General features: G+C 27.9%; 2 long non-coding RNA genes across 5 annotated transcripts; one reads left to right on the top strand and one right to left on the bottom strand.

Moving 5' to 3' along the window:
* Window positions 1-3,238: 3,238 nt before the first annotated feature.
* Window positions 3,239-8,607, top strand: LOC136092319 (uncharacterized). Its single transcript, XR_010644340.1, has 3 exons — window positions 3,239-3,495; window positions 7,591-7,809; window positions 8,377-8,607. It is a non-coding gene; the product is annotated as an uncharacterized LOC136092319 (long non-coding RNA).
* Window positions 8,608-17,047: 8,440 nt separating this feature from the next.
* On the bottom strand, window positions 17,048-19,812 carry LOC136092122 (uncharacterized). Of its 4 annotated transcripts, none has more exons than XR_010644208.1 (5): window positions 19,630-19,812; window positions 18,616-18,714; window positions 17,811-17,967; window positions 17,443-17,505; window positions 17,048-17,357 (listed from the first exon to the last, which is right to left on the bottom strand). It is a non-coding gene; the product is annotated as an uncharacterized LOC136092122 (long non-coding RNA). The 4 variants fall into 4 exon arrangements; XR_010644206.1 differs by lacking the exon at window positions 19,630-19,812 and adding an exon at window positions 19,415-19,595; XR_010644207.1 differs by lacking the exon at window positions 19,630-19,812 and having other exon boundaries at window positions 17,443-17,594; window positions 18,616-19,228.
* Window positions 19,813-22,717: the final 2,905 nt, after the last annotated feature.

The raw sequence follows: 22,717 nt of genomic DNA, 5'->3' as shown, positions 1-22,717 counted from the left end.
TTAAAATATATTTACTTCTTATTTATTTATTGTTGTCTCAATTATGCTAACATTACTTGGTGCAGCACCAATAAAAAAAAAACTAAAAAAACTCAACAAACAAAAACATGCCATAAGAATAACATCTAAGGCAGACTGTCTCTCTTCTTACAAACACTATTTATTATTCTTAAAATTTTGAATGTTTACCAAATAAATATTATCATTTAATTTTTATGTACAAAATTAATAGCGATACAATGCCAATATTTTTAAAAACGCTATTTAAAAAAATACAGCACAAATATCTTACTAGGCATGCAAACAATAGTTATATTCAAGTTAAAAGTCACTTTAAAGCCACTAAGTTTTCTATAACAGTTAGAGGTCCTCAATTATGGAGTATAGTAATCAGAAACGACATTTTAACTATACTTTCAAAATCTCTGGGTTTTTTTCGTTTCGGTTCTCGGTTCATACGAGACAATATTTTTCCGAGACGAGATCTCATACAAAACCGAGATAAAACTTAAATTTTTTCAAAAATGTAAACTGTGAAAATAAACTGAAATTTTCCGAAAAATATTTGTTTTATAATTTTTTATTTTTTATTATATCAATGAACAATAAGTTTTATGCATTTATCAAATTAATGTTGACTCTTGAAAAAACTTTTCAAAAGTCTTAAGTCATTCAAAGTTGCAACTGTCATTCTCTCCCGTTTCATACTATGGTGGTTGCTTGAAATTTTGTTCACATCGAATCAATGTTGGCTTGATTAATTTCAACGCATTTTTTAACATGCATAATTTTTCTGATTTGAATCCAGTCGTAACGTAACTGTTAAATTCATCAGCCTTCAAATCATTAGGATCAGTGACTTGGATTTGTTGTCGGGCATTCTCTTTTCTTTCTCGATTGGTCTTTGAGCTTTGGAACAAAGTTTAAAGTTGTTCGACGTTTTAAGGAAGCGAGAAGACGTAGCTTAGAATCATTAGGAGTCTGTTCCGCTGTCTGATGAGCTTCAGATGCAGTTACCACAACATCATTACTGTCATCATTACTGGATGGAGTAAAAAATTTTTAAAACCAGAGTTTTTTCGTTTCTTCAATAACTTTTTTATTTGATGAGAGTAAGAATGAGGACACTTTCGGCTCTTTAAGGACTCCTGGATTGTTGAGAAATTTGAGCAGACTAACAGTTAAAATCGAGCTGTTTTAAGAATCTCTATTTTAATTTCTTCAATCAAATGAGCACAAATAAAACTTTTCTTTGTTCGCAATTCCTCTAACAAAAACTAAGATTTTACGGTATATATAACGTAAAATCGCCTAAGTCACCATGTAACTTCGGTCATTTAAAAAAAATGCAAAACTCAAATTTTACAACAAAAAAAAAGTAGTTAGTTTTCAAAAACTAATATTTTTTTTTTCTCAAATAATATTTTTAATGTTTGTAAATACGAATCTATAAAAAAATTATAATGTTTATATGCAAACTGTTGAAATAATTCTTTGGCAAAACAAAAATTTGAAAAAATGCATTCTATTAAAATCAAAAATAAGCAAATTGTTAAAATAAATGATCAATCTTAATGTTAGTATTATTAAGAATCACCAAATTAATTATTTTTACAGAAAAAAAAATATTAATTTTTGAAAACGAACTACTTTTTTTATAAAAATTAGTGAGATTTTGAAATACTCTAACTTCGGTCATTCACGGATTAACAAAGTAGTAAACAATTAGTAGTAATATTGTGAAATTTTGATGAGTGTTGCGAATGTAAAATTTACCGGCAACTTTACCTGTAAATTTACCAGTAAATTTTGACATTTTTATAATGGATACACACCATGCTACTTTATTTGAATTATAATTTGTTCATAATTTCAAAACTAAACTTTTGGAGATAAAATTACAGCTCAACGGCAATTATGGATGCGTTGCGAATCCTGTGAAGATTGGTCGGGTGGATCTTGCTATTTTTCTATATTCAACGATACGTGCAAGAGCTGCCAATAAACACCCAGTGGGCACCCAATGTCGAACCAACGCTGGATTTAGGATAGGTTATGTTGGGGACGTCGACCAACTATATTTAACGTTGTAAAAACGTTATTTTCACTAACGCAATTTTCATCAGAATTTTAACGTTGTACTAACGGTGGTTATGTAACATTTGTGTTATAACGTTGTAATAACGTTGTAATAACATCGGCAACACTAACTCCAATTATCATCGGAAATACAACGTTGTATTAACGTTGGTTACACTAACGTTTTTTTTCATCCGAATTACAACATTGTGGTAACGTTAGTTACACTAACGCTATTTCTCATCTGAATTACAACATTATGGTAACATTTGTTACACTAACGTTTCTTTTCATCGAATTACAACGTTATAACAACTTCGGTTATACTAACTTTTTTTTTAAATCGGAATTATAACGTTTTGTTAACGTTGGATGAGGCGGACTTTTTTTCGTCGCAGTTACATTTGGTTAATTAAAATATTTTTTGTCAACATGCGTTTCCTCTTGAGTCGCATTTTGCGACAAATGAGGAAATCCATATATAATTGTAATTCATTTTAATAAAACTAATTACATTATACGAAAACACGCAAATAAATGTTTACATTTTAAAAAGAATTTTATCAAAAAATGTATGCTATGTTTTTTAATTTGAAATAATTACTCATTTAAATCAGGAAAATTAAATAAAAAATCTGAATTAATTTCTAAATGTAGGCACGAAAAAAAATACTTCTTAAAAAATTATAAAAACAAACGACCAAATTAAACTATCACCATTCCAAAGAAATTTATTTAATAATTACTTTCTGTAACTTCCCGTTAACCGAAAAAATATAGTAATTAAAATTTTTTTCATAATAATTTATAACTTCCTGTAAATTTATTACTGCTCCTGCTCCTGCTCCTGCTCCTGTAATTTTATTACTGCTCTTCACGGCGAAGAGGTTCACAAAATAAAGAAGAAAAAAACAAAAAACTTGAAGTTACGAAATGTAAACGTAAAATCTTCTTCAAAAAAGGATATCAAATTTAAAGGTGAAAATATATTGAATAAAAACAAGAGAACTTGGAGACCATTTTAGTCAAAATTTTCATTGACACCATTATATTATTAATAAAAACTATTTTATTTTACGCCTGTAATGTCTTCCTTTTTTTGACGGTTTGATTTATGTACTTTTGTAACAATTATTTGTAACGTTTTTTATTACACCTGATGATGCTGACCGCTGTAGGTCAGCGAAATATTGTAAATATATAATAACATCAAAAATATATTTAAAACAAAAAGTTTATACGCTGCCGTTTTAATCAAATTCAACAAATATGAAAATATCGTAAAACAAGAATATGATTTTAAAAGAACACTTTCTGTAAAATATTTTATTCTATAAATTGAATTTTTTTTGAGATTTAGTAACTCTTCCTGATGATCCGGCAATGGTAAAACTTCAAGTTGAAGAAAAAAGTTAGGTAAGTGTTTTTTACTAATTTATTATTGCTCTGTTCTTTAAGAACATTGAGCACTCTATTTGTAAAATACACTAACATAATTTAATTTTAAATGTAAATTATGTTAGTGTATTATATATATACATATATATATATATATATATATATATATATATATATATATATATATATATATATATATATATATATATATATATATATATATATATATATATATATATATATATATATATATATATATATATATATATATATATATATATATATATATATATATATATATATATATATATAATCTTTGAAAGTCATTTTCTTGTGACATGTTCAAATATGGGTAGAATTCAATAAATACGGCTGCGTATAAACTTTTTTTAAATATTTATATATATATATTTTTAATAATATATAATTATTTCAATATTTCGCTGATCTATCGTGATCAGCGTCATCAGGTATAATAAATAAAATAGTTACAAAGAAATCGTTAAAGTAAAAACAAACCGTTAAAAAGATAACACTAAAAAGCCAAAATATAATACAAAATATTGTCTCAAATAACTGACGTCAGCAGATTTTATTAAAAAAAAATGGCCCCTAGGTTTTAGTTGTCACGTTATCACCGTCATCCCGATTGAGAACCACATCTCCATTTCTTAACTCCTGTCGAACCCTAGCTTTGCTTATTTCGAGTGACTCTCTGATTTTTCGAGTTCGATATTCTGGGGCTTCAGATAATGTTTTGGGGTGCAACCAATCAAACTTACCGTGGCATGTTTTGGAATGTTCAGTTGCACCCGAACTGGACCATTTTTTTTTAAGCTGTTTTTCTGGTGTTCAATCCATCTCGATATCACCTTCTTTTTAGTTTCACCAATGTATATCGAACCGCATAAACATTTTAGCTGGTATACGCCAGGGTTTGTGTTTAGTGGTAGTTTAGTTTTATTGTTGCAAAAAATATTTTTTAAATTGGGAGTTGATGTGAAAATAACCTTTATGTTTTGTTTTCGAAATTCTTTACGAAGTTTTGGACCAACAATTGGTATCCAAGGTAGTTTTATAAAGGGTTGGGTATCTAAAGGTTGACATGTGGTGTTTTTTGAACCGTTTTTTAAATAGTCTATAGTAATATTATTTAGAATGTTCTTGTCGTGGCCATTTTCAACAAATACGTCTATTAGAAAATCAATTTTATTTGAAGATGTTTTTGAGAGCAAATTCTTTTTGCACGACATAAAAATCCTTTGAAAACGCCAATAATAATGTTAGGATTAATGTTCGAGTTAGGTTTAAGTTGAACATTTGTAATTGCCTCCTTTCGATGTATTTGAAATTCATAAGCTCCATTATCTGTAGCCCCAGAATATTGAACTCAAAAAATCAGAGAGTCACTCGAAATAAGCAAAGCTAGGGTTCGACAGTAGTTGTGATGTGGTTCTCAATCGGGATGACGGTGATAACGTGACAACTAAAACCTGGGGGCCATTTTTTAATAAAATTGAATATTTGAGAAAATATTTTGTATTATGTTTTGGCTTTTTAGTGTTATCTTTTTAACGGTTTGTTTTTACTATAACGATTTCTTTGTAACTATTTTATTTATTATACCTGATGACGCTGATCACGATAGATCAGCGAAATATCGAAATAATTATATATTATTATAAAAAAAAATATATATATATATATATTTTTTTTTTGTTCTTTATTACAATATTTAACACAATATTTACAAACATATCAATAAGAAAAATTACATGCAAAGAAATCGATAAAAATAAATAAATAAAAATAAAGAATAAAGATAAAGAACGCGGGAACTCAAAGAAGACCATACAGGTCTTGTCACCGAGAACCGCTGTTGAAGAACTTTGAACTTAGTAAATATAAATAAAATAAATAAATACAAATTTTAAACTTTTCCGTTCGTGATACAAATTATTTACAAATATTACGAATTAAAATAAAAATTAAAGTAAACAAGTAAATAATAAATGACTACTGTACAAATAATGTCAGTGCAACTTTTAACAAAATTCAAATAATGGTGTTTAAATATAGTTTCTCACATAAACTTTAAATCAATATTGTATAAAAGTAAAATATAATGAGTGATGACAAAACTGGGTACAATTAAAAGTATATAAAAATATTTTCAATTGAGAAAATTACTTTTTTTAGTTTTCTTTTGAACATATAATAATTCCATTCATGAGAAAAATCAAAATTTTTTAAAATTATTTGGTTCCATAAAAAAGATCCACGAAAAGAAATGCAAAATTTACCAAAATTTGTTTGAAATTTTGGTTGTTTAATAAATTTATCATTTCTTAAAGAATATTTATTTTTTTATTTTAAAGAATATAAATCAAAAAAGGAAGCTGGAGATGAGTTGGTTTTACATTTAAACATAAAACAAAGAACATTATAAACATTTACTTGATATATATTAAAAACATTCATGTTAAATAAAAGTGGCCTTGAGTGAGTAAAAAGATTTTTGAAATTTATAAGACGTGCAATATGCTTCTGCTGACAATAAAGTGGCTTTAACTTACTTTTATGGGTACTACCCCATGCAATATTGGCATAATTAATATGACAGTGTATAAAAGAGTAATATAGTTGAGTTAATGAATGTTTGTTTAAAACACTTCTTGCTTTACATAAAACTCCAATGCTTTTTGCAATTTTGTTGCATAAATGTCCGATGTGATTCTTCCATGATAGATTTTCATCTACAATGATACCTAAGAAATTTGTGAGAGTTACTCTTTTTATTTGAAAATTATCAATATGAAGAAGAGGCATATTACTTGGAAGTAAATGTTTTTTAAATTGTGGATGAAAGAAAATCCATTTAGTTTTATCAATGTTGAGTGAAAGTTTATTTGACTTGAACCAGTCTGATATTTTTGATAGTTCAATGTTCATATCATAAAAAGTTTATTGATGCTATTATTAGATAGGAATAGGTTTGTATCATCAGCAAACATTATAGTTGTTAATTTTGAGACTTCATGGAGATCGTTAACATAAATCAGAAATAATAAGGGCCCTTATATAGATCCCTGTGGAACACCACAGATTATATTTAGATAATCTTGGGAAGAAGATCCGTCGACATAGACAAATTGTTTGCGATGTTTTAAATGGCTTTTTAGTAGTTTTAAAGCATTACCGGTGATACCATAATGTTCAAGTTTCTTAAACAGTATTTCATGGTCAATTGTGTCGAAAGCCTTAAAAAGGTCTATAAAGACGCCTAAAGTAAACTCTGACTTTTCGACTGAATCAGTTATACTACGAGTAAGATGAATTATTGCATGTTTAGTAGAGTTATTTCTTTTAAAACCGTATTGATTTTTGTAAAGTATATTATTAACAGCAAGATGATTAGATATTTGGTTGAACAGAATTATTTCTAAAATTTTTGAAAAAACAGAGAGGATAGATATTGGTCGGTAATTACTAACATTTGATGGTTCACCTCCTTTAAATATAGGCTTTATTTTGGCTATTTTCAGTTGATCGGGGAAAATTCCTTGATTTATAGAACATTTAAAAACTTTAAAAAGAATACGTTTTATGGTATCGCGTGAATCTATGACTATATTACAATTTATATCATCAGGACCAACTGCTTTATTAGTTTTAAGCATTTTAAAAGCACTTTCAAATTCTGAAGAAGTTACTTCAAATTTATCTAAACTAGAGATTAATGGAAACACGTATTCATTTATTGGATTAATCATATTTGGAATATTTTTGGCTAAATTAGGGCAGACACAAAACAGACACGAAATATTTATTTAATTCTTTTGCTATTTGTTTGGGTTCATATAAAAATATGCCATCAACTTTTATAGTGTTAGGCGCAGAGCATAATTTTAATTTATTATTTCCAGTAATTTGACTTATAATTTGCCATGTGCATTCTGAATTTTATATTTTTCTAGTAAATCATAGTAATATCGTTTTTAAAATTTTTTTCTTTGACTTTCAAACATTTTAACGTAATTTTTATAAATAACTTTATTTTCAGGTGTTGGTTTTTTTAAGTACTTTATATACAGTTTTTGCTTTATTTTTCAGGATTTCCTAAGATTTTTATTGACCCATGGTGACTTTAAACTTTTATTGGTTATAATAAATTCACGTTTTGGAAAATTTGCATCATATATTTCATAGAAAGTTTGAAAGAATGTATCGTATACTTCATTAGCTTCAAATGAACTGTTAATATGGTTCCAATTTATTAAAGATAACTGATCCTTAAACGATGCTAGATTTGCATCGGTGAAACAACGTTTGGTAATGACTTTTTTATGTTGTTGTATTAATTTGTTGTCAATATTAATATATTTTAAAAAAAGTTTATACGCAGCCGTATTTATTAAATTCTACCCATATATATATATATATATATATATATATATATATATATATATATATATATATATATATATATATATATATATATATATATATATATATATATATATATATATATATATATATATATATATATATATATATATATATATATAGTGCTGGGAGTATTTTAAATGCCAAGTATTTAAAATACTATTTTAAATACTTTCACTGTATTAAATTTTAGAAAATAAAATTTATAAATCACTGTATACAAATTTTATTTTCTAATAGAGTTCTAATTTATTTGTATTTCTTCAAGTTTTTTTGTATTTGACACAAAGCACAGATCCTATTTTTATTGTTATTTTGCCTAAGTTTAAAATCATAAATTTTAATATAATTATTTGTTATCAATATTACAAGTAATAATTTTAATTAATAATAAATATACTTAAAGATATTATAGATAATTAAATTTATATTAACCAAGCTATGCATTTTTAGCCTTGGTAATGTCTTGGAAAGAAAACACGTTGAAAGAGATTAAGTTTGAAATACAGAAAGTTCTGAGATACGTACCAGGCAAGGTGAACGTAAAAAATGGCGGGCGAAAACAAAATTAAAGCACAACCAATGACGTCTTAAAAACTGCAGCAACAAGAGAATAACTAACTTTTTATTTTTAAATTTATTATGTAAAAATTCCCTCGAAATATTTCTTAATGAACGAAATTACTCTACCACGTTGTAATGTTTTTGTAAATCGACGTTTTTAAACAGTTTCTTCTCATTTTGTTGTCAAACATGTTGTTTATTGAACGTTCACCTTCAGCTAAGTAGATCTACTTAAACGTTTAACAAGCGTTAGAATAACGTTAAGCAACTTTTGAATGGTGTTAATCCAATGTTGTTCGATGTCAAAACGTCAAGATAAAATGTTATAATTTTTATCTTATCGCAAAACGTCAAGATATAAATTATAACATTTTGTTTTAGCGTCTAAATTACAACGTTAGCTAACGTTAGCAAAACTGACGTCGTCCATCCTTTCCATTTCCAACATTGACCCAACGCCAAACCAACCTAAAAAGCCACGTTAGAATGTTGTTATACCAACGTTGCTCGATGTTAATACAACATTAACTAATGTTGGAAAAACATCGAGGAACGTTATAACATATCGGTCTTCGACCAAATTATAACGTTAGCTAACGTTGGCAAATCTGACGTCGTCCATCCTTTCCATTTCCAACGTTAATCCAACGTTAATCCAACCAAAAAAACAACGTCATTTAACGTTGTATCAACGTTGTTGTGCCCGCTGGGTAATTACAAAAAAAATTAAAAAAACTACTTATATTTAAAAGGCCTTTTTTTATGTGCTCCCTCTTGTTTTCTTTGGTGTCCCAAAAGACTTTTTTTTTTTTAAGCCCGTGGCAATCCCCTCCTTAGTTTCTGGTATTACCTGAATTTATATCATAATTTTACAATAAACAACATTTAAAAAATAGTTTTTATTATTTGTGACATTAAGTTTGTGATGCGTTATTAGTATTTGTTTTGGGGCCGAATTTATGAGATGGTATTGAAAGTTCGGTCAAAGTAGATGTTTTCATTTTAAATTAAATATTGAGTCCTAGTTTTTATTTTTCATTTTTTTATTTTTACAATATTAATTATCAATATAATTTTCTGTATGTTTCAGGATAAAAAAATCGAAAATTTTTTATTTATGCGTGATAAATAAATGTTTAAAGCTTAAGTGACCGAACTTAGGCGATTTTACGGTAAATGAACATTTTTCTTAAAATTTTTAATTCTTTTTATTGTATTTCTTAATTATGAATACTTAATAGTAATAATTAAAAACTGTTATTATAATATTGAACATTTTTTTCTTTTCCCAGTCAGGAATTTGATATCATAATGATATCAAACTATGGTATATATGATATCATGATATGAGACGTTTATGATATCAATATGATATCAAAACGAAATCATTCATTGATATCATTCTGAACTCAAAACTTGAGACCATAATATGAGAAGTTTACGCAAAACTTGTTATCATAATATTTCCGTTATATTTATTTTATTTTATTATATTTTGATAAAACTATTTTATTATTATTTTAACTAACTATATTTTAATAAATAATATTTTATAATATTTCAAATAATTTTCTATTTATTTAGTAAAGTTAAATAGTATCGTAAAAATTAATATTTTTGGTGAAATTGATAGATGTCATATTATATATATTTAAATTTAAAATATAAATTCAATACTATATTACATAGCGCTTAGAAAAAAAGCCAATATAATTATTATAAGTTTTATTTGAAAAAAATGAAAGATAGCAAATATTCAGGTAAAGCCATAACAAAAAGAAATACAGAAAATGTCACACATTTGTAAATTGATTTTCGACAGATATATATTCAGAGAAATAGAGATATGGGCTTGGTTATAGCATCGCTTTAATCTTACAATTGGGTTTTCGACATATATACTGACTTGATCTAAAAGTCCTTTCTTGAATGTTGCATTCTACTTCTTTTCCAAATAAAATTTAGATTTATTTATTGTCTAAAAACAATGGTGCGAGCTGAAAATAATAAACAAAAAATATTAGCCACCAAAAAAAATGTAAATAATTGCCTAAATATTAACAAAATAAAAATTATTTTTACCTTTTCTACAAACTTGTCTTATACTAAGTTATGTAATTTTTTTTTCTGGAGTTAATTATTTCCATCACACAAGCTTCATTGCTTTGCTATTCAAATTGCAATTATAAATCTAGAAAAAAAAGATATTGACTTTAGATCTCAGACTTTTACAGAAGCATTGGAGGTTGTTGAATTAGTTCAGTTTGTATAAGTTTACAGTCAAAGTTTATACACATTCATAAAACTAGGCCTATTTTAGTATTTAAAAAACACTAATAAGCAGTCCCCAAAAAATTTTCTAAAAGATATTATATAATTTAACCTCGTTCAAAAAATTCAAAAAGCTCAAATGATCTGTTTTTTTAAAATGTAAATATACAATTAGTAACAGTAAATAAAGCTTATGGGCACAACGAAGTAAATATAAATAAATTTTGTTCTGAAAATTTATCAGTACCAAGTGGTACTATATAATTGACAGTACTGTCAATAATACAACAACAAAGTTTAACAAATAATGATTTTCCTAAACTCTGTAAAAAAGCATAGACTTGTATTAGAACATGTCATTGTACCACAATAAAAATAAATAATAACTCATTTGCATGTGCATATATTTAATTAACTTAGATGATTGTAAACAATTTTAAATTTATTATTTTAGTATTGTATATTACTGTTTTACCTGATATGAGCCATTGTCATCATTTCATTGAATATGCTTAAGATTTCATAAAGCATCGTATCTTTGAAATACACTGCAATTATAACCAAAAAATTTTTTAATATTATTTCTTCAATATGTAGAGCTAGATAAAAATATATAGAACACTAAATAAAATTCATAAGTATATTATTTTATTCTAAACATTGCCAAAAAATATTTAATCCGTAACAATTAAAATGTTATATATATATATATATATATATATATATATATATATATATATATATATATATATATATATATATATATATATATATATATACTGTATATATATATATATATATATATATACAGTATTGGACAAAACATTTGCAACCAACATCGAACAATGCTAAAAAGTGTTCCTAATTTTACATTTCTTAAAAACGAAACGAACTATACTACCACAGCAAACAGTTCAGGAGTCTGGAGTCATAGCATGCCATGACATGAGCAATCAGCTGACAGGTGACAGCACACAGGCAGAATTTCGTTGACAAGTGCCATTTTGCAGCGGACAAAACAAGTGCAACTTTTTTGGTTTGTTTCATTATCTTAAGTCTGGTCCGTGTCAACGTCACGGAAGTTTTTTAATAATTAAAGGAAGTATCCATAAGTTTCCAGAAGTTTCCAGAAGCATGCAGAAGCTTCAAGAAGTTTCCAGAAGAAGCATCTGGAAGCATCCAGTAGCATCCAGAAAAATCCAGAAACATTCAGAAGCATCCAGACACATCCAGAAGCTTCCAGAAGCATCGAAAAGAAGCATCTAGAATCTTCCAGAACAGGTTCACACAGGTTTATTTTACTATATAAGAGACATATAAATCGACATGTAATTCAGTGTATATGGAAGTCAATCAGTCAGTATTATCAAGACAGTTTATCGAAGTGAGTTTTATCTAAGTTTTTATCGAAGAACATCAATACAAGAAGTGAAATACAACAAGTATTTCATTACATCAATACAGTCCACATCCAACCAAGACGTTGTGTTCCACAGAGCATTATTGTATCATCACAAGGTAAATGTAACACGGTAAGCCTTGAGAAGCGTGATTATTTATTTTTATTATTTTTATGACTTCAAGTGCAAAAATGGCTCCCGACGGTCTTGGGTTGGAACTAAGAAAGAAAATTATTGGCAATTACGTAAGTGGAATGTCACAAAAAAAGTATTTGTGATAAATATCGCGTGAAAAAATGGACTGTATCAAGACTATGATCCAAATATCGTTCTACGGGGAAGTTGGCAGCAGATAACAAAGGTGGAAGACCGCGTTCCACCACTTCTAGAGAGGATTCTATGATCGTCAGATCCGTCAAAAAGGATCCCTGGATATCATCAGTCGAGATACAAAAGCAATTAGAGCTGCCTGTATCGGACCGAACAATCAGACGACGTGCTGTTGAAGCCGGATTGTTTTCTCGACGCCCTGCAAAGAAACCGCTAATTTCACTAAAAAACCAGAAGAAAAGACTCCTGTTTGCTACATCTCATATTGACTGGAATGTGCAGAAATGGCGAACTGTCCTGTTCAGTGATGAATCGAAGTTCAACATCATTGGGAGCGATGGCATTTGCCGTGTACGTCGACCGGCCGGAAAACGCCTCGATTTACGTTACTGCCATTAGACCGTGAAGCATGGTAGAGGCAATGTAATGGTCTGGGGGTGTTTTTCTGCTAACGGTCTAGGTCCGATACATCGAAACGATGGAGTAATGGACCGTTTCATGTATAAAAATATCCTGAAAGATGTTATGTTACCTCATGCTGAATGGAATATGCCAATAAAATGGGTTTTTCAGCAAGAAAAACTATCCAAAACACACTGCAAAAGTAGTCAAGCAGTGGTTTCAAGACAGCCACCTATCGGTGATGGATTGGCCGCCTCAATCTCCGGATCTCAACCCTATCGAGAACCTGTGGGAGATCGTCAACCGCAGAGTTAATCGTCAAGGTGTTCATAATAAGAATCAACTGTTTGAACAAATCCAAAAGGCCTGTGCAGCGATTCCACAAAGTTTTATTAATCACCTGATCGAATCTATGCCTCGAAGATGCAAGGCTGTGATTAACAACAAAGGATTCGCCACGAAATATTGATAGCGAAATACAGCTTGGTAAATAATATTGATAGCGAAATACAGACTCCTGAACTGTTTGCTGTGGTAGTATAGTTCGTTTCGTTTTTAAGACATGTAAAATTAGGAACAGTTTTTTCATTGTTTGATGTTGGTTGCAAATGTTTTGTCCAATACTGTATATATTCAGGGCCGCCGAAAGCCGTCACGCCGCCTGGAACAGCAACCCTGATTGACGCCCTTTTTTATCAAAATTTTTGCTATATTATAGGTGAAGGACCCATTTAGATGGCACTTCTTTATCTAATGATGGCAATACTGCATGGTGAGTTATTTTTGATCCAATATTGTTATCAGAAATTTTGGATATAGATATAAATCTTATTATTCATAATTAGATTTATATCTATATCTAAAATTTATAGAAAGCCGGTAAAATATTTTTTATACTGTTCATAAATAGACTTATATTCATCAATAAATTTTAAGTTTCATAGTATAATCTCTCAGCGTTCAAAAATTATGAACATATGAAATTTTAACACCCTCGAATTGAGGGGGCTTCAAACTTTTTATGATCATAATTTTTTAACGCTAAAACATTTTACTATAAAATTTGAAATTTATCCATGAATATAAGTGTAGTTAATAATAGTACCAAAAACATTTGCGCATTTTTTTGCAAAGCATTTTTATTTGACATAAGTATAAACATCTAAATGTTTGGAGTTTGCTCATGTCTGGAAGTTAGCAAATCTCAAAACTGTAATGTTTCATTGAAAAAGAAAAGTTTAGTAAAAACCTTTTAAAATTGTAAATAGTTGTTCATAGGCGGGTCCAAGGCCATCAAAACCCTTATTGTAATAAAAGAAGAAGTGTCGAATTTTAGCTATATGTATTCCCCAGTGGGCATACATCGTCCGGGGGACGTCCATCAGACGTCTCTTGGACGTCCAGATGTCTCTTGGACGTCCAACGGACGTCCCCCGGACGATGCATGCCCACTGGGTAAGACTCTTACAGAAACGTGCAGAATTTAATAAAAGTCACAGATGTGCTGTAGTTTATTAGTCTAAAAAGTTATCTTCAACCGCATTTACGCAAAAAGTGTGTTTTTATAAATAACTTACATTAAACTTTGAAAGCATGTTTAATATCTTTCCGATTGATATATAGTATATGGAAGTTCATAGGTATGGTTCAAAAAATATAAACAAAGTTTGAAATTGCTTTTTCACTAAATAATTATTCTTCTAAAAGTGATCACTTTAAGCAGCTGCGGAGAAGCGCCCGGTCTAAAAAAATCCTTCCAGGTAATGAAAGTACAATCAATTTGCAACAGTCTTGCGAAAGCTTCTACTGGTGAATCGAATGAGCAAGTAGAAATTAATTAAAGTAGCGACGAACCATCGGATGATGAATGTGAAATGAACAAAAAATCAAAAAACAACCAAGAAACTACGCTGAAGCAGCAAAATCAGAATTGAAGAAACGAATATTACCAAAAACGTGAAAACATGAAAACCAACGAAGCCAGATTAAAGTTATTAGAAAATGGTTTAAAAATCAACAATTACCGTATCTAATATAAATCGAAGACCAAAAACAGAAGAAAGACGCTTAAACCAAACACACGTATCAGTGTTTGGCCTTCCAATTGAGGCAAAACAATTTAAGATTGGAAGCTTTTTTGAAGAAATGGGATACGGTAGGCATGTCTACACAAAACCAGTTATGAGGACAACACCAGGAAAAGACACACCCTACTACTCCAGTATCCTGGTTGCTATCATGGAAGACATGCCAAAACCAATTCCAACATCCATAAACATAGTAGGCTATAAAATACGAATTAGGCAAAACGGAAATACTCAACCACACAGAAAGAAGACAACCTCGCGAAGCAAATCGCGAAACTTTACCCATACTAACCCATCAACAACCAACATGTGAACTAGAAACAAGCAACTCAAAAACTGAAGAAAATCCATCTAATATAACAAACGAAGAAAGCATAAATAAACTAACCGTTACCAAAAAGAAGATAGACATCGTATTTGAAAACGAAGATAAACAAACTAATGAAGAAGAAGAGAAGAAACAAGCAACAAAACAGAAGAAAGATACTCACAAGACCAAATACAGATACACGACAAGATACACGACAAGACCAAAGATACACTCACAAGAGACACGACAAGACCAAAGAAGAACAACGAAAGACTCTCTAAAACGAAAAGAATTCTACTTCGAGAAACCGACAAACAAAGAAGCAGAAGAAGAAGAGGAGAATCACTCGAAAGACGCCGAAGAAAGTAAGCGAGTGGAAGAAGCGAAAGAAAAAAGTCGAGAAAAAATGGAGGAAGACAACACGTGCCAAAAAAAACGCAGTGCACCACCACCGACTCCACACAAAAATGATCGAATTAAAAGAATGGAAACGAGCGATCAAAGCAACACGCTGGAAAAAATAAAAAAAAAGAAAGTTTTTCTTATTTTTTATTTTTTCCTTAATTTTTATTAACGGTTTTTTTAAAACAAATTTACAATTTTAATTACTAACGAATATTTCAACACGAAATTAATTAACTCTAAACCACCTGAAGTTGGCGTTCCAAATAAGAATGTGCTTATTTGCATATTCTTAACTACGGAACTCCTACGTAGGGATGGAAAATGCCTTGACGCTGATAAATGGATATAATAAGCATTTTCTCAGTCAACGTTGCTGGCCTAATAAATAAGCAAAAACGAGATACAGTTTTAAATAATTTTAAAAAACTAAATTACGATTTTTATTTATTACAAGACACTCATTTAAATAAGTTACAAAACGATGAGTTATCTAAAAACTGGAAAGGCAGCGTTTTTACCTCTGCGGGGAGCATATTTTGAAACCCTATACAGGCTCAGAATAGGCAGAAAAATGAGCAATCTGATTCGCTGATTTTGAAAGAGAGGCAAGTGTGATTTTGTTGAAAAATATAATTAAAATCATAACAAACAGATTTTTGAAATAAATTTCAAAGTAATGATATACTAAGTTTATCAATACAAGTCATGTGTTACTATCAACACAGGAAATTCATTTTATTTTAGTATTCTTCAGAAATATATAAAATGTATCAAAATCTATTTGTACAAGAGAATTTTCACTCCTAAAAATTTCAATAAAGTTTATCTTGGTGATGAAGATTTCATTTATTGATAATTTTAAGAAACGAAAAAAAAAATGTGTTGAAGTAAATTTGAAAAAATCTCCAAATGTGTTTCTCTTAAAATATGCTCTTGCTTATAAACTGGTTTACATGTAAATATGCTTATATTAAACATGTAAATACCCAGTAGGCACAGCGACGTGACAAAAACGTGAATTTCACGTTATTTTGGCACGTGACAATTAGGTGACTTTTTGGTCCCCATGAAATGACCAATTCACGTGATTTATGGACGTGTTTTTCACGTTACTTTTGGCACGTGATATTTAGGTGACTTTTTGGTCATCATGAAATGACCAATTCACGTGATTTATGGACGTGTTTTTCACGTTACTTTTGGCACGTGATATTTAGGTGACTTTTTGGTCCCCTTAAACTGTCCAAAAGACGTGCTTTTTACGTTAATTTTGGCACGTAATATTTAAGCAATAACTATGCTTTATAATTACAATTATAAGTGTTTGGATTCGTGTAAAGAAAAAAAACTCATCGTCGAGGAAATATTTAATACGTATTAAAATACATGGTTTTATTAGTCAGTATATTAGTTCTTGACATAAAAATTTTTAATTTGTAATAAAAGCTGCACTTTTGTTAAAATATCCTCCTTATATCCAATCCAATTATATCTTAATCCAAGTAATAAGTACGAAGTCGTAGATCTGCAACTTACGAAGAGCACGCTTCAAACTTATATATCTATTCTCCCATAAAAGCACGCTTCAAACATAATCTAACGAATCAGTCGATATTTTCTTCTATAAGAGCACGCATCAAACTTTATCTAATGAATCAGATTTAGCTGAAAAGAAACGAATAAAATCTTAAATAATAATATGATTATTTAATAATTATCTTAAATCACAAACTTTTAAAACAAATCTTACTTTGAGAGTTGCTAACTACTTTTGGCAACAAGATTTTCTAGTGTGTTATTTGTTTTCTTTTATCTAAATCATTAAATAATTTTAAGAAAACAATACTACATACAGTGTAAAAAAATAAAAGTCATTTGCCTTCTAATTTTATACTCTGATTGCTAAAAAAGTAAATAAGTATTTAATAAAAAAAGATGTAACAAAAAAGTCGACAGATGATTAAAAAAAAAAGAAGTACATAATAAAAAATACAAGTTTAAAAAATATTTTTTATCTATATATATCTATATCTAATATCTATCTATAGATTTATCTATATCTATATCTATATAAAGTTAATAACTGATAGGCGTGATTAGAAAAAGACCTGTACTCACCTTATGTGATAACATCTGTGTACTGTGATAACATGATAACTTGTTTTCTTCGTTTTCCATCTTCTTATATTTGCATCTGTTTCTGCATTAACTTGTTCATACATTAACTCACTAGATGCAAAGGTGACAGCCCACAAAGTTGCTTTAAATGAGTAATCTACAAAGTTTTGAACAGCATTAAATGTCATTTTAGAATGCACACAAAAATTAAAACAATTTATATAAATGTAATAGTTATCACATAACCACAAAGCATTATAGTGGGGATTTTATATCATGATTTTCCTTATCCATGGTCAGATTTTCACCTTGAGGCGCCTTTTGCTGTGGAAACATTCACCACGGCTAAGGAGCCTCATCTACCCCTAATTATATATAATATATTATGTATAAAACTAAAAATATGTATAATAAAGTATTGTCAAATTAGGTCACCAATAAATACAGAGTGCTGAAAATTCAACTCAGAATCAAGTTGCATTCTCCAACAAGATATAAATTAAATCAAATTCTTACTACAGAGTGCGATCACAAAAGAAGACAAAGAGAGGGAAAAGTGAAATTTAAAGTCAAACTTTAAAAGTTAAAAGGTTATTGGGTCTTACTACAGAATGATATTCCTAGGCAATAACATAACAATACCATTGGGTCTTCCTAGTCAATAATATTTTATATAGAACTTATCATTTGTCATGTAGCCTAATAAATTTAATATTAAATAAGTTATAATAACTTATTTATTATCAAATTAATAAACTTATTTATTATTAAAATAATATACAATATGGTAGAAAAAAAAGTATACCTCGTAGTAGGGTTTGATCTTTTGCGTATTGCAATATGATAATTATCTGCCATAACGTTACACAATTTTGAACTAAGCTTTATAATATATTTATTAAACCTAAATTGATAAAACTTAGTTATAAGATAATATGTTTGGATAAAATATTATATATATGACATTTTATTTTTGTCAAAAATGCATTGCGAAGTTATAAGATATCTTACGCCCTACTTTTTAAATTAATTATTATAAAATTACAATGCAAAATAATTACATTATTGTAAAAGTAAAATAAAAAGTAATTACAATAATGAATATATAAACTACATATTTCATGTAATCATTATATTTAAAATATCCGGAAAAAATTTACGGAAAATATCCTGAAAAAATTCAGAATATTTCCCCCCTCATTTTCCCCTTAATTTTGCATTCAGCCAAGTTGTTTCTCAATTTTTAAAAACTTTTCTTAATTTTTGTATGAATGATGACTAAAACAACATTAAAACAAATAGATGAATAATATATACTTGTTATATGTTGTAATATAAGTTGTATGTATGGAACTTGTAATATAAGTTGTATGTATGGAAAACTTTTCGGATATTTGGAAAAAGATAAATTTCAGAAAAATATCTGGTATTCCAGGAATATCCCGAATAAGATAATCCCTGAAACTAAATTATAAAAAAATAGTAAATAAAGAATATCTTTCCAAGTTTCTAATCACAGGTTTTTATTATGAATAAAAAAAGTTCCAAAATACACAATATTTTGGCAACATAACATTCACGTTTTAATCGAGTAAAATTGTCACCTGGACAAGGTCACCTAAAATATACATGATTAAAACATTAAGAAGGAAACGGGGTAAGAGCAGGCATCAAACTTTATCTAATGAATAAGTCAATATTTTCTCCAATAATAGCTCACAACACCAAATTTAGCTCAAAAGAAACAAATAAAAACTTAAATAATAATATTAATATTAAATAATCATTTTAAATCACAAATTTTTAAGACAAATCTTACATGGTGAGTCACCAACTGTTTTGGCAACAAGATTTTCTGGTGCTGCTATTTCTTTGATCTAAATCATTAAACAATTTTTAAAAAAGCAATGCTATACTTGAGAGAAACTTGCTTTACATATTGGAAGGTCGTCAACATTGAAAGATAAGTAAAATGCAGTTTCAAATACAACAGCATCATAATTATCTTTTTGTGGGGAAAACATCGAACAAATCCGCGTTAATAACCTGTTTTATATTGTACATAATAACAATAGTAATAAAAGTCTTATAATATATATAATAATAATTTCATATAACTCGAATATATATATATTAATCATATAATATTCAAATAATATAAAAAAAAGAAATAAATAAGTATTAACCCTTTTTAACAAGTAAAGCACGAGATCAAGATGTCATATATTATAAAAAGATAAAGTATTTAATAATAATATATACATATATCAATAATAAATAACATAACACATTTATTTATTGATATTATCTTGGATAAATTCTTTAACCTTGTTGATAAAAACCAAATAAAGAAAGAAAACCTATTTTGGGTTTTTATCTAAACGACTCTTGAGTAATAATGCAGAAGTTCTAGAGACATTATTATTGCTCAAGAATCAAGAATAAGTTCTGCTAGAACTTATAATTTGTCCGTGTAGCTTACTTAATTTGATATTAAATTCGTTATAACATAACTTGTTTCGTACTAAATTAAGTAAGCAAAATGGACAAATTCGCCAGTCTTAAATATTATATCATAAAGTAGAAAAAAAGCATACCTCGAATTTGAGGTTAATCTTATTTGTGTGGCAAATAGGGACGGCAAATAGGGTACTAATTTATTTAACTTAATTTGATATAATTTAGATATTATATATTACAACTTATATATATTGTTCTTTTTAGTTCTGTTTTAAATGCATTGCGTTAAAAGATATTATATAGACCAATTTTTTTTTTTTTAATTAGGATAATACTACAATAAAAATTAATTATATTATCATAGAAGTAAATAATTATAACTAATATAATGAATACAAAAACTATACTATAAAAAAATAATTAATATAATAAAAAATATTATTTTACATTTCTTATGCCAGTTTTTTTTTTAAAATAAAAAAAGTTCCGAAAGACGAGAAATTTTGGCACGTAACTTTCACGTGACTTTCACGTAAAATAGTAACCTGGACGAAGTCACCTAAAATACACGTGATTGAAACGTGAATAAAACGTTGCGTGCCTACTGGGTATGCTCAGTTTATAAACTGATTTACAGGTTTATTATAAAGAGTTGAAAATTAGAGTTTTTTAAAAAAAGAAAATTTGTACTAATTGCAAAACTAGTTTACATGTTCCATGTCAATATATGAGCTCTGAGGAGATTTTGTTTTCATGCTTTGTTTCAACCATAGTTTGGAGGAGGCTGATATATTTTTTTATTACGTAACTTTAATAAAACATCGTGTTAAACCATTAAAAACTTTTTTTAAATTTAAAAAATTTTGGCAGGCTACATTAAGTTAAAAAATATTTGAAAATTTAACAAAAGAAGTGATATTTATGTTTGTCTACAGAACAGTAATTTTTGTACAGTTACATATAAACACTGACATTAAAAGCAAGAAAAAGTATTGAAGTCAAATAAGTTAACCAAATAAAAGTGGATTACGGCATAAATAAAAGTGGGTTATGGCAAATGATTGTGGCATTTTTTGTATTGTATTAATTGAAAAAAAAAAGATTTAAAAAACTAAACTAAGTGGTTAAAATCAAACGTTTTAATGAAAAAAGAGTAATAAAAAAAAGAAAAGACAATTATCAAAAAAAGAACAAAATAAATTGTCATGCTATGAATATTATTGCTATTATAAAATGTGTTTTATATGTATAAACTCTTGAAATATTTCACTTGAATTTGGATGTGTGCAATTTCTAAATGTGTTTCTCATCAAATATAATGCCCGTGTTCTATAAAGCATGCTCGATACAAAGTTTATATGCAATTGCACGAGACTGCTGGTAAAGTACTTAAAATATGCAAAGTATAAACTTTAAGCTGAGGCAGAGGTTGTTCTAAGCTCGTTACTGCATCTTTATACTAACTAGTTAATTATAAACAGTTTAACATTTAAAATTTTGGAAAAAGAAAATATTTACTATTGTTTTGCCAAACTAGCCTACATGTTCCATATAAATCTATGAACCCTGAAGAAGTTACTGTTCAACCTAAATTTTGAGAAGGTTGATAAGACGTACATCAATATTTTTCTTTATATATATTATATAGGATGAAAATTGGATATTAATCTAATGGCAATAATTTGAATAATAAATTGGATAATAATCTATTGGAAAATTTAACAAAAAAAGGGATATTTGTTTTTTCACTGAACATCAAAACTTTACTGAGTATTAAAATCAAAAAATTTAACCAAATAAAGGTAAATTATGGCAATTTTTGTAATAAAAATAACTTAGCTTTTCATTTTAGCATCAAAATTAGCTTTTACATTTAAAGAAGCAAGTTTTCAAAAAAATTATTAATATTAAATCAAAATAAAACATGACGCATCTCTGTTTTTATATTAATAAACAAGAGATATTCACAGAAATTTAAAAAAAGAACACTTGTTTTTATTGGTTATACCAAAAATTACATAATGAAACTTCATAAAATTTGTAAATATGGAGTACATTTTATTTAAGGTTTTTTTTTCTAATTTTTTTAGAGCAGACATATTTTCTTTTTCTTCTGGAATATATAATGTAAAATAAATTATTAGCATTATAAATATATAAAATTTATCAAAGTTTGCTGCTTTATTTAATATTATTTACCATCAGTTGCTATTAAAAGATACACATTTTATATTAATTATAGAATACAATAACGAGTATTGTTCAGGTTATAAGTTATATATCAACAAACATGTATTGGTTTTGAAATTGAAATAAACAACAACATGAACTTGCATGTTTGCAATCTTTCTTGTTTCTACCTTTTTACACTTAGTTTTTCATAAAGGTGTAAGTTGAGAGTTATTGCTTTAGGTAATCAGTTTACTATATAAAAACACACTTGCGGA

The sequence above is a fragment of the Hydra vulgaris genome, chromosome 15 (genome assembly GCF_038396675.1).
Source record: "Hydra vulgaris chromosome 15, alternate assembly HydraT2T_AEP".
In the NCBI taxonomy this organism is placed as follows: domain Eukaryota; kingdom Metazoa; phylum Cnidaria; class Hydrozoa; order Anthoathecata; family Hydridae; genus Hydra; species Hydra vulgaris.
This window is presented reverse-complemented; position numbering and strand designations above follow the sequence as displayed.